The sequence below is a fragment of the Pteropus vampyrus genome, unplaced genomic scaffold (assembly GCF_000151845.1).
Source record: "Pteropus vampyrus isolate Shadow unplaced genomic scaffold, Pvam_2.0 Scaffold22, whole genome shotgun sequence".
Taxonomy (NCBI): Eukaryota; Metazoa; Chordata; class Mammalia; order Chiroptera; family Pteropodidae; genus Pteropus; species Pteropus vampyrus.
In genome coordinates, this window is record NW_011888803.1 from 14,320,284 (window position 1) to 14,330,240 (window position 9,957).

Consider the following 9,957-nt stretch of genomic DNA (forward strand, 5'->3'; position numbering starts at 1 on the left):
CTTGGATGTTCTCTTAAGCATGGACATTTTTGACAGGACCAAACATCAAGGACTATTTGGTGTGGATCCAATGTTTCCATGGATATTTAGGACAGGACCAAATTTCAGAGACCTTTCAGGGTAGACCAAATGTCTCAGTGAATGCTTTGGACAGGACCAAATGTCCTGCAAGGCTTATTTTGTCTTTCCACAGCAGCAACCCTATTCTAGGAATGCTCCCAAAAATTTGATTCTCATAGAAGTTGCCATCCCTTAGGCACTGACTCCTTGAGTCCTGAACCTTCTTGGTTTCCTATCTCGGCTCTCCCTTTTCTTCCCACCACATTTGCACTTGGACACCGGACCTTACTGTCTATTTTATGACTGACTCAGAAATAACAGCTAGTTTTCTGAATGTTTACTATGTGCCAGGAACTTTGCTAAACCTTTTAATACATTATCTCATTTAATTGTGAGAACCACAGTGTAGTAATAATGCAGTGACTGTTACTATTCGCATGAGGAAACAGATGTTTAGAGATGTTTATGAAAGTCACATGGCTAGTATGTGGTAGGGTCAGTTCCTTCTAAGCTATTGCTCATTGTCATAGGACTGTGGCTCTCAGAAGCCAAAACTCCACTCCTAAGTCAAACATCCAGTAGGGCCTTTGGTCTTTTGCCTCATAAGTTGGGGGAGGGTTATTTAATGTCTCGTTTTACCTCCACTATGCTTTAAGCTTTACTGGCATCATGGATTCTGTCAGTCTTGTTAAATACTGGGTAGTTTTCACTACAATTTTTAGTTCATTCAGCATTTACCAGAATGCCATAGCCTGTTATTATAGTCTTTGAGGGCCTTCATTAGGACCTTTATCTCTTTCAAAATAGACATGATGCATCTAATCTTAGCTCTCTATGGTTTGGAGATTTGTTAGATACCCCTGTTGTAGATGTTTTTTTCCAGACTCTTATTGCTTTGTTACTTCTCTTTGGAGTTGCAACATTTTGTCAGTAAAACTAGGTTAATTTCTTTCATTTTGTTTAATCTTTTGGATGCTTTTCTTTTTGTAGCTTGAGTTTGTTGGGGACAGATCTGCTGAACTATAATCCTATCCAATATACAGTAATGGACTGAATGTTTAGGTCCCCTCCCTTAAGTTCATATGTTGAAATCCTACCCCCCAAAATGATGGTATTAGGAGGTGGGGGGTTGGGGAGATGATGAGGTCATGAGGGCAGAGAATGGAAATGAATGGGAGTCAGGCCCTTATAAGAAACAGCCCTTGCCCCTTCTGCCATGTAAGGTTACAGTGAAAAGATGGTTGTCTATAGAAGTAGGCCCTCACCAGACACAGAATATTCCAATGCCTTGATCTTGGACTTCCGAGCCACCAGAACCATGAGAAATAAATTTATATTGTTTATAAGCTGCACAATTTTGTTATAGCAGCCCAAATAGACTGAGACATATACCTGGTGTTATTCAAACTCCAGGACACAACTCTATAGTGAGTTGTGAAATCAGTTTGGTGTGTTATGACCAGCATTTTTAAAAACAAAATAAATATTAAGGGTTAATATAGGGAGCATTTGAGATCTTGCTTCCTGGCAATTGTCATTAGTTTTGGCTCAAATAAACTCATAAAAATTCTCTAAAAAGGATTAATATAGTTTTGTGAAACTTGTTTCAATTGTGTATGTGTTGAAAAGTAAAATGTATTTTTTATTATCAAGTTTGAGAATGGCTATCCTAAAGGATCCTCCTCTTTGGAATGTACTAAGTTTTATTCTTAAGGGAAGATCATTTTTTCATTCTTTCTTTTGTAGCTCAGCTAAACCACAAATAATGGCATTTACTAGATTTTATAGTTGAGCCAATTATCTAAGGAATTGAAGGATAGCCTATAAGTATCCTGGATTTGTAAGTATCCTAGATAAAAGAATTTCATCTCAGAAAATTATTGACCAGCTTCTATAAAGTGCTTAGAACATTTCCTATCCTGAAAGATAGAACATTCCATTTTCACCTTATCCTCAGAAATTTCTCTACCACCAATTCCGTATTCCTGGGAGAAGGAATCTGATGGGCCCAGCTTAGAGCAGCTGTTAACCCGGGTCCAATCAATAATGGCAGAGGTGAGTTAAAGGTAAAAGGGTCATGTAATCTAGTGCTAATAAACAGGAACTATAGATAGAGTGGGCATTTAAAAATCTGCCTCCTAAATTTGGCATCTGAGTAACCTTTTTTCTAATGTTTTTTGGGGATACCCTGATGATGTGTCATAAATTTATTCATCAGTCCAATTCTAATTAGAACCATTCTAATAAAGAAACTTCTGAGGCTAAAAGGAATCATCCTATACTTGATTTAACCATCTTTCAAGAGCATGAGTGATTGAGGCTTATGCAAACTGTTCTGGTCCCACCAGTCCCACAGGGGCAGGTCTGAGCATTTCTAAATAAAAGGCCTTGAGATGGAGTAGCAAGGCCCACTGGGAGCTAACCCTGGCACTCTGAGGCCCCAGTACAGATTACCTCACTTGGGCCCTGACCTCTGCCCATAAACTCCATAAACGAAGGCTCATCCCGACTTCCCATTGATTATGTCTTAAATCGTTCTAAAAAAGATGTCTCTGCCTTATCATTACCATCTGACCAAGCTCTTATGCAATTTATCTCATCTGTTCTTTTTGGGTGTCTACTATGTGCCAGGCATTGAGCTAGTTACTAAGGATATATTGGTAGATGAAGTAGACATAGTCCCTTTGCTGGTAAAGTTAACTCTTTTCATTTTGACCAGGACTGTCATTTAAGTTCTATTGATTTCATTCTCTATCTCAGTACTCACTCATGGGACTTTGCCTCTTGCTGAAATCATGGCCCACTTAGTCCTCAGCAATTCTGTGAACTCTGGGTCAAAGGTGAAAGGAAGAGTTACTTTCTGTCTGTCTGGTGGCAAGGAACATTTTTCCTGCCTATCGAAAAACCAAAAATGTTCTTAAGAGCAGCTAAAACAAATATCAAGCAATTTTTTTTTTTCTGTAAGAGATCACTAGATTGGCCCGTGTAATCTTATCTATAGAATTCTCTTCCTTAACCAATTAATTATCTCACTCAGTCCTTAATCTTTTTAGCAAAGTTCTAACAAGACGGAAATGTTTTCCATCCAACACTAGTAGCTAAGATAATGGTGTCACCAGCAATGGAAAATAGTGACTACACAAACATTTTAGTGTATGGTAAAGATGCTGACCTATGAGATGTGTTATGACTAACTACTACCCATAACTAAACTACATATGTTTGAGAGTGATGTTCTAAGTAAATTAAAGTGGATTCAGGGTTATTCCTATAATCAAACCATTCAACACAAATATTTTTGAACATCTCTTAAATATATGCCAGGTATTATGCTAGGCACTAGGAACACAGCACTGAACAGTCAGAACATCGGAAAGGGTTGTCTGTGTTCACCATTTCTAATTCCTCTCCTTCCATTCTCTTGAAAACCTACGCTAATAAAGCTTCACATCCACTACCTCTCTGACACAGTTTTTGTCACGGTCACTTGTAAACTTCATTGTCAAATCCAATAGTCGATCCTCAGTCCTCCTCTACCTGCCTTGCTGGCAGCATTTCACACTCCCTCCTCCTTGAAATGTTTTCTTCACTTGGCTTCAGAGAGGTCACACTCTCTTGTTTCTCTTCCCTAGATGGGGCAGGGGTGGCCTCCCTCTTGTCCCGTTAATTGCCCTAAGGCCACTAGGCCAGATCAAACAAGTACATGCAAACCACTTGACTAAAGTGATGGATAACTTTAAGGGGAATTATGGAATCATTCCTTTTTATCCTTACAGTACTTTATTAAGGTATAACTTATAAAAAGAAAAATGCACAGACATGATTTTTGACAAGTGTCTACACCAGTGTAGCCAACACTCAGGTCAAGATACATCACCTCACAGCCCTCCCCCGTTATACTTTATTATTAAAAGTTGACTTCCAGCCCAATCTACTATCTGGGTGGTGGGTGGGGCAGTGTCTTATTTGGCATCTATATGCACGAGTTACATTATCCATATTTGGGCTAGGTCTGCTTCTTCCCCCATGGGGGGAAGCTGCTGGGACTTGACCAGGGTCCCAGAAAGCTGCTGGGACTTGACCAGGGTAACAGTGTGCAAGCACAATGGTCATGAACACTAGACCGTAAGTTCCACAAGGGCAGGGCCCTTTGTTTTGTTCTCCGATATGTCCCAAATACCTGGACCAATATCTAGCACAAATAGGCACTGAATAAATATTCTTTGAATTAAAAAAAAAAAGATATCACTTTAGCACCCCAACCCGAAGACAACCAATTTTCTACTTTCTATCATCAAAGCTTAGTTTTCTTGAATTTCATATAAATTCTATTCTTGAATTTCATATAAAGGGGATAATACAGTATGTACTATTTTTGTCATGTACTTTTTTCACCCACATGGTTTTTAGATTCATCCAGGTCATTGCAAGTATAGTTCTTTTTTATTACGAGTAGTATTCCACTGTATGAATATACCACAGTTGTTTACTCATTCTGTTGATGGACCAGCAGGTTGTTTCCTGGTATGGGCTACTGCAAACAAATCTGCTATAATAAAGCAACTATTATCGTTTGGCTTTTTGCATATATATGCATTTCTCTTAGGTATATATCTGTGAGTGGAATTGCTGGGTTGTAATGTAGATATATGTTTAAATTTATGAAAAAAAAAACAAAACTGCCAAACGGTTTTCCAAAGCAGTTAAACCACTTTACATGCCCATCAACACTGCATGGTAATTTCAGTTTCTCCACATTCTTGCCAATACATAATAGAGCAGACCAGGCCTCCCTTCTGCTTTACCACCTCGTCTCCTCAGTCCCCCTAAAACTTCCTTTGAGCTACTGAACTAAAGGGCTATACAACTTTAGAAGGGAATTACGGAGTCTAGTCTTTTAAATATTAGTCTTTTAAATATTCTGGTGAGTCTGCAGTGATATCTTATTGCAGTTTTTATTTCAATTATTCTAATGACAACGTTGAGTAAGCATATTTTCAGAAGTTTATTGGCCATTTGAATATTTTTTTGGAAGTGAACATATCCTCAAGATTTTATCGTCTTCATAATAAATCAAAATATGAAGCTTAGAACTGGATCACTTGGCCCTTTCTCTTATCTCCTCCCAATTCAGAATGCTTGCATCTCTTCATAGTGAGCTTTCTCTTAGGTCTGCAATTGGGCTCAACACATTCGTCTCAAGACAATCTTTTTTGTAGTTTTAGACTTTTTGCGGAAAATTGGCTTAGTCTGCCCACCATAACCACTCTGCTTTCTGCCGTAACACTGCTTTCCCTGTGCATACAGAGAATCCTTGCCCTTCTTGTACTGTGTCGCTTTGTGGGGTTGGTACTTGCCACACTTCTTACAGAAAGTCCCACTGGTTTTAGGAACGTTCCCTATGTTTGCAAAAGCACTATCGGTACAGAAAGGGCCATTTGAATATATTGTTTATGAAATAATCGTTTACATTTTTTGCCTATATAGTTTTGTTTAATTTATTATTGACCTATAGGACTCTGACATGAGTCCTTTGTCAGATATATGTACTATGAATATTTCCTCTCAGTTTGTAGTTTGCCTTTCTACTTTCCTAATGACATATTTTGATAAGCTGAAATTTTAAATTTTGATGAAGTAAAATTTATATTTTTTAAATTTTGGGTTCATTCTTTCGTGTTCTAAGAAAGCTTCGCCTATGCCAATACAGTGTAATTTTTTCCCTATGTTTTCTCTTAGAACATTTATAGTTTTACTTTTCACACTGAGTTCTACAATGCCAATTCAAAGACCATCATCAGTCACTTGGATTACTGCAGTTGCCTCTTGACTTGTTTCTCCTTGCTTCCATCCTTTTTCTCCCTATTGTCCCTTCTCAACCCAGATGCCATAGCAATCCTTTGAAAACAAAATTCACATTATGTCATTCTTCTGATCAAAAACTCAGCGACTCCCCATTTCATTCTCATAAGAGCCAAATTCCTTGCAGTTGCCACCAGAACCTGTGTGATCTGGCCTCTTATCTTACTTGATTATCTTACTGCTCCCCTGCTCGCTCACTCTGCTTTTCTCACATTGGCCTCCTTGCTGTTTACAGAATGTGAACACACCAGATACACCCATGCCTTTGTACTTGCTGTTTCCGCTACCTCAAATGCTCTTTCCAGATATACATATGAAAAATTTCCTTATATCCTTCAGGTCTTTGTTCAGGTGTCTCCACTATGTTTAAAATTGTACTTGCTTCCCATCTTTGCACTCCCAATCTTTCTATTCCTGCTCTACTTTTCTATAACACTTAGCACCTCATACATACAGTATGCTGTTCTTATTTATTTTCTTTATTATTTATTGTCTCTCTTTCTCTCCTATAGTGTGATTTTTGGTCTGTTCTATTTGCTGATGTTCACATTCCATAAAACAGAACCTAGAATATAGAAGGCAATTAACAAATATTGGTGTAGTCGTTTTACTTTTTACTAGTAGGCTTTTCAAATATGAGAAAAGCAGAGAAGACAGTATAATAAACTAACAATGATCAGTCATTTCAATTTAATAATTATTAGATTTTTACCATATATATTCTATATATATATAGAGAGAGAGAGAGAGAGAGAGAATATATATATATGTTTTTTTGGTTTTTTTTTTGCTAGAGCATTTCAGGTAAATTATAGCGGTCATGATGGCTAATCCCAATATTCAGTATATAGCTCTAAAAAAATAAGGACAGCTTTCTACATAATTCAAATGCTATTCTATGCCTAATAAAACTAATGATAATTCTCTTTTCACATCTAATTAGAAGCAAAATCTTTCTCTCTCTCTTTTTTTTTTTTTTTGGTATCTTATTCCAATCTGTATTATTCTCATGTCCATTATCACTTGGACTACTGCAAAAAATGATAATTATTATTACTTTGATTCATTATATTAATAATGATACGTTATTGTGTATCAGGGCTGCTTAGAATTCTTTAATCCTAATCGATCTTCTTGGACGCTGGGAAATGCTCAGAGCCCAGTTTGTAGTTCACCTTTAAAAAGTGAGCATTCGTTGTGATGTGCATATCATATCCTAATATAACACTTTCCTGTTCCCAGCATCTCCAGCTTTATCCTATTTTCTTCCTTATTTTTCCTGTCAATCTGTTACATTATGGCTCCTAGTAAACTACATCTCTCAGTGTTCACACACTTAAATAGTCCCTTTCCCTTAAATCTGGACTAAGCCTGTGATTTGCTTCAACCAATAGCATATAGCAAAAGTAGCACTACCAATTCCAGACCTCTACCTTAAGGAGAACTAACAGCCTCCATTTTGTGCTGTTGGGATTCTTAAATCACCATATATGAAGTCTAGCTACCCTGTTGCAAAGACCACATGGAAAGAAGCCATATAGAGAGGCCATGTAGAGAGAAAAAAGTCTTGAAATGACATGAAGAGAGAGAAAACTAGCTCAACTGTCCCAGTGTCCCAGCTGAGCCCATCATAGATTGTGCAATCATGAGCAAATTAATGAGTTAACTAATTAGATAAAGAAGAAATAGCCAAATTTCTTCTGAAACACCCTAGCCAAGACCCTCTTACTTTAGGTATTGTTTCTCACAGTCTGGCCTGAAGACCACCTGTATCAGAATAACCTGGAGTGTTTATTTGAAAGGGAAATATTTAATCCAACCTAAGAATCTCTTGGACAAGGCAGGGGAATCAGGATCTTTAATGAGACTTACCCAGTTGATTCACAGGCACAATAAAGTTTAAGAATCTGCTTAAGGGCTCCCTCCTACCTGTTTTCCACGCTGCTCTAAGTCTACCCTCCCCCTCTCCCCAGCCCCCGAACCTACTGCTCTACTATTTAGAGTTTGATCCTACTGGTTGCTCAAATGCCAGACCAGAATTCTAGATCTAATCATTTTTCATGGTTGGTATTTTCTTTTCACCTACCCAACTCTGTTCTACCTGGTTCATTCACTCTGAATCCACCTTGTCTTCAGGATTTCTCCTGGTCTTGAAGTGTTTCTTATAATTCAGCTGAAGAAACTCATGCCTTGAAGACCTGAAGTCCCTGGCTGTGCAGACTAGTTCTGGTTCTCACCTTATTTCTCAGGCTAGCACATCAGCTCTCTTCATCCTTGAAAAACCAAATCATGATGAGAGCTTTTAAAACTGGATATAGTTCAACTTAAGGACAGAAAAATATGTGATGGCTTTGTTAATTAGGAGTTAACATTTGTGAACTCAGATGAATTTCAGGGGGCATGGTGAAGGCAAAAGCCAGATTTTGCAGTAGATGGATGAATTAATGAGAACAGAAGGTTAAAGAAGGTTTTTATCGAGATGAAAAAGACTCAGCATACTTACAGGTGGAGGAGAAAGAACCACTAAGGAAGAAAAAAGTTGTTAACAAAAAAATGTGTGTATTGAGAAGTAGGATGACCCAGAAGGGATAAGAATTGATTATAAAATAAGGGACGGTGTTACAGTTTTCTATAGCCACATAACAAATTATCCCAAACTTAACAATTATATTATTATATCTCATGATTTGGGGGTCAAGGATTTGAGCAGGGCTCAGCTGAGCTATTCTTCTCTCCCACCTGATGTCATATGAAGTTACTTGCCAGATTTACTGGTGGACTGGTTATCTGGAAGGTCCGAGATTGCTTCATTCATGTCTGATGCCCTGGAAGGAGTGACTGGAAGGTAGGGCTAAGCTGAGGAAGTCAACCAGAGCACTTACAGGTGGCCTGTCCCAGGGAAGTCTCAGGGTGATTGGCCTTCTTACATGATGGCTCAGGCTTCCAAAGAGAATATTCTAAATGTTCTGGACAGAAGCTACCAGACTTCTAATGACCTAGTCTTTTTAGGTCCCAGAATGTCACTTATGGTGAATTCTATTGGTTAGACAAGTCACTGGCCTTACTGACACAGCCCTGATAGAAAGGAAGGGAATAAGGACTCCAACTCTTAGAGGAGAGTCAAAGAATTTACAAATATTTTTAAACTGCTACAAAAGAGGTGGGTAGATAAAATCAGAGAACATAAAAAAGAGTTGCCTCAGACATGAAGAGACGCCACCTCCATTGAACTTTTAAATGTTAGGAATATCCAGAACTCTGTCCTTAGCTCTCTATATATATACTGTCTCCCTAGGTCATCTCATCTAGTCCTCCTGTTGCTTCAAAAACATTCATATACTGATAACTTTAAGTTTGTATCTCTAGACCCAAACTCTCACTTGAGCTCCAGATTTGTATATCCAACTCCCCACTCAGCATATCTACCAGGATATCTAATAAGCGTCTCAAATTTAACACTGTCAAAACAAAGCTACTGATTTCTATCCTACCCTAAGTCTGCTTCCTCCAGCCTTCCTGATTCTAGTAAATAAAACCAATACCCACTAAATTGCTCAGGACACATACCTAGGAGCCTTACTTGGTTCTTCTCATTTCTCACATAGCATATTCAGTCCATCTATAAGTATCTACTTCAAATTCAGATTCCTATTGGCTCCAACTTCTTAAATATATCCCGAACCCAGCCACTTCTCTCCATCTCTACTCATCTAAGTCAATGCCATCATTACCGCTCACCTCTCACTGGTCTCCTTGCTGTACTCTTGACCCCTCATTGCCCTTCCTACATCCACAGCATCCAGAGTAATCTCTATAAAGTATAAATCAAATAATATAAATTCCCTGCTTAAAACCATCTAAAGACTTCCTAATGCAATTGGAACAACCTACAAACTTCTTGTTAGTGTCTGTGAAACCGGCCAAATCTTGCTCTATCTGCTTTTCTGCTCTCTCCTCCCTGCACTCTTCTTCCCCTTGTTCACTGAGCTCCAACTACTTTGATTTTCTTTCAATCCCATGAACACACTAAGTTTG

At 38.2% G+C, this 9,957-nt stretch overlaps 1 protein-coding gene and 1 pseudogene across 2 annotated transcripts in view; one reads left to right on the top strand and one right to left on the bottom strand.

Annotated features, from left to right (window-relative positions):
• The window catches only part of CCDC18 (coiled-coil domain containing 18), a 156,473-nt gene that overhangs the window by 135,748 nt on the left and 10,768 nt on the right, over window positions 1-9,957 (top strand). The gene's annotated exons all lie outside the window — the stretch shown is intronic.
• LOC105289161 lies at window positions 5,096-5,499 on the bottom strand (annotated as a pseudogene).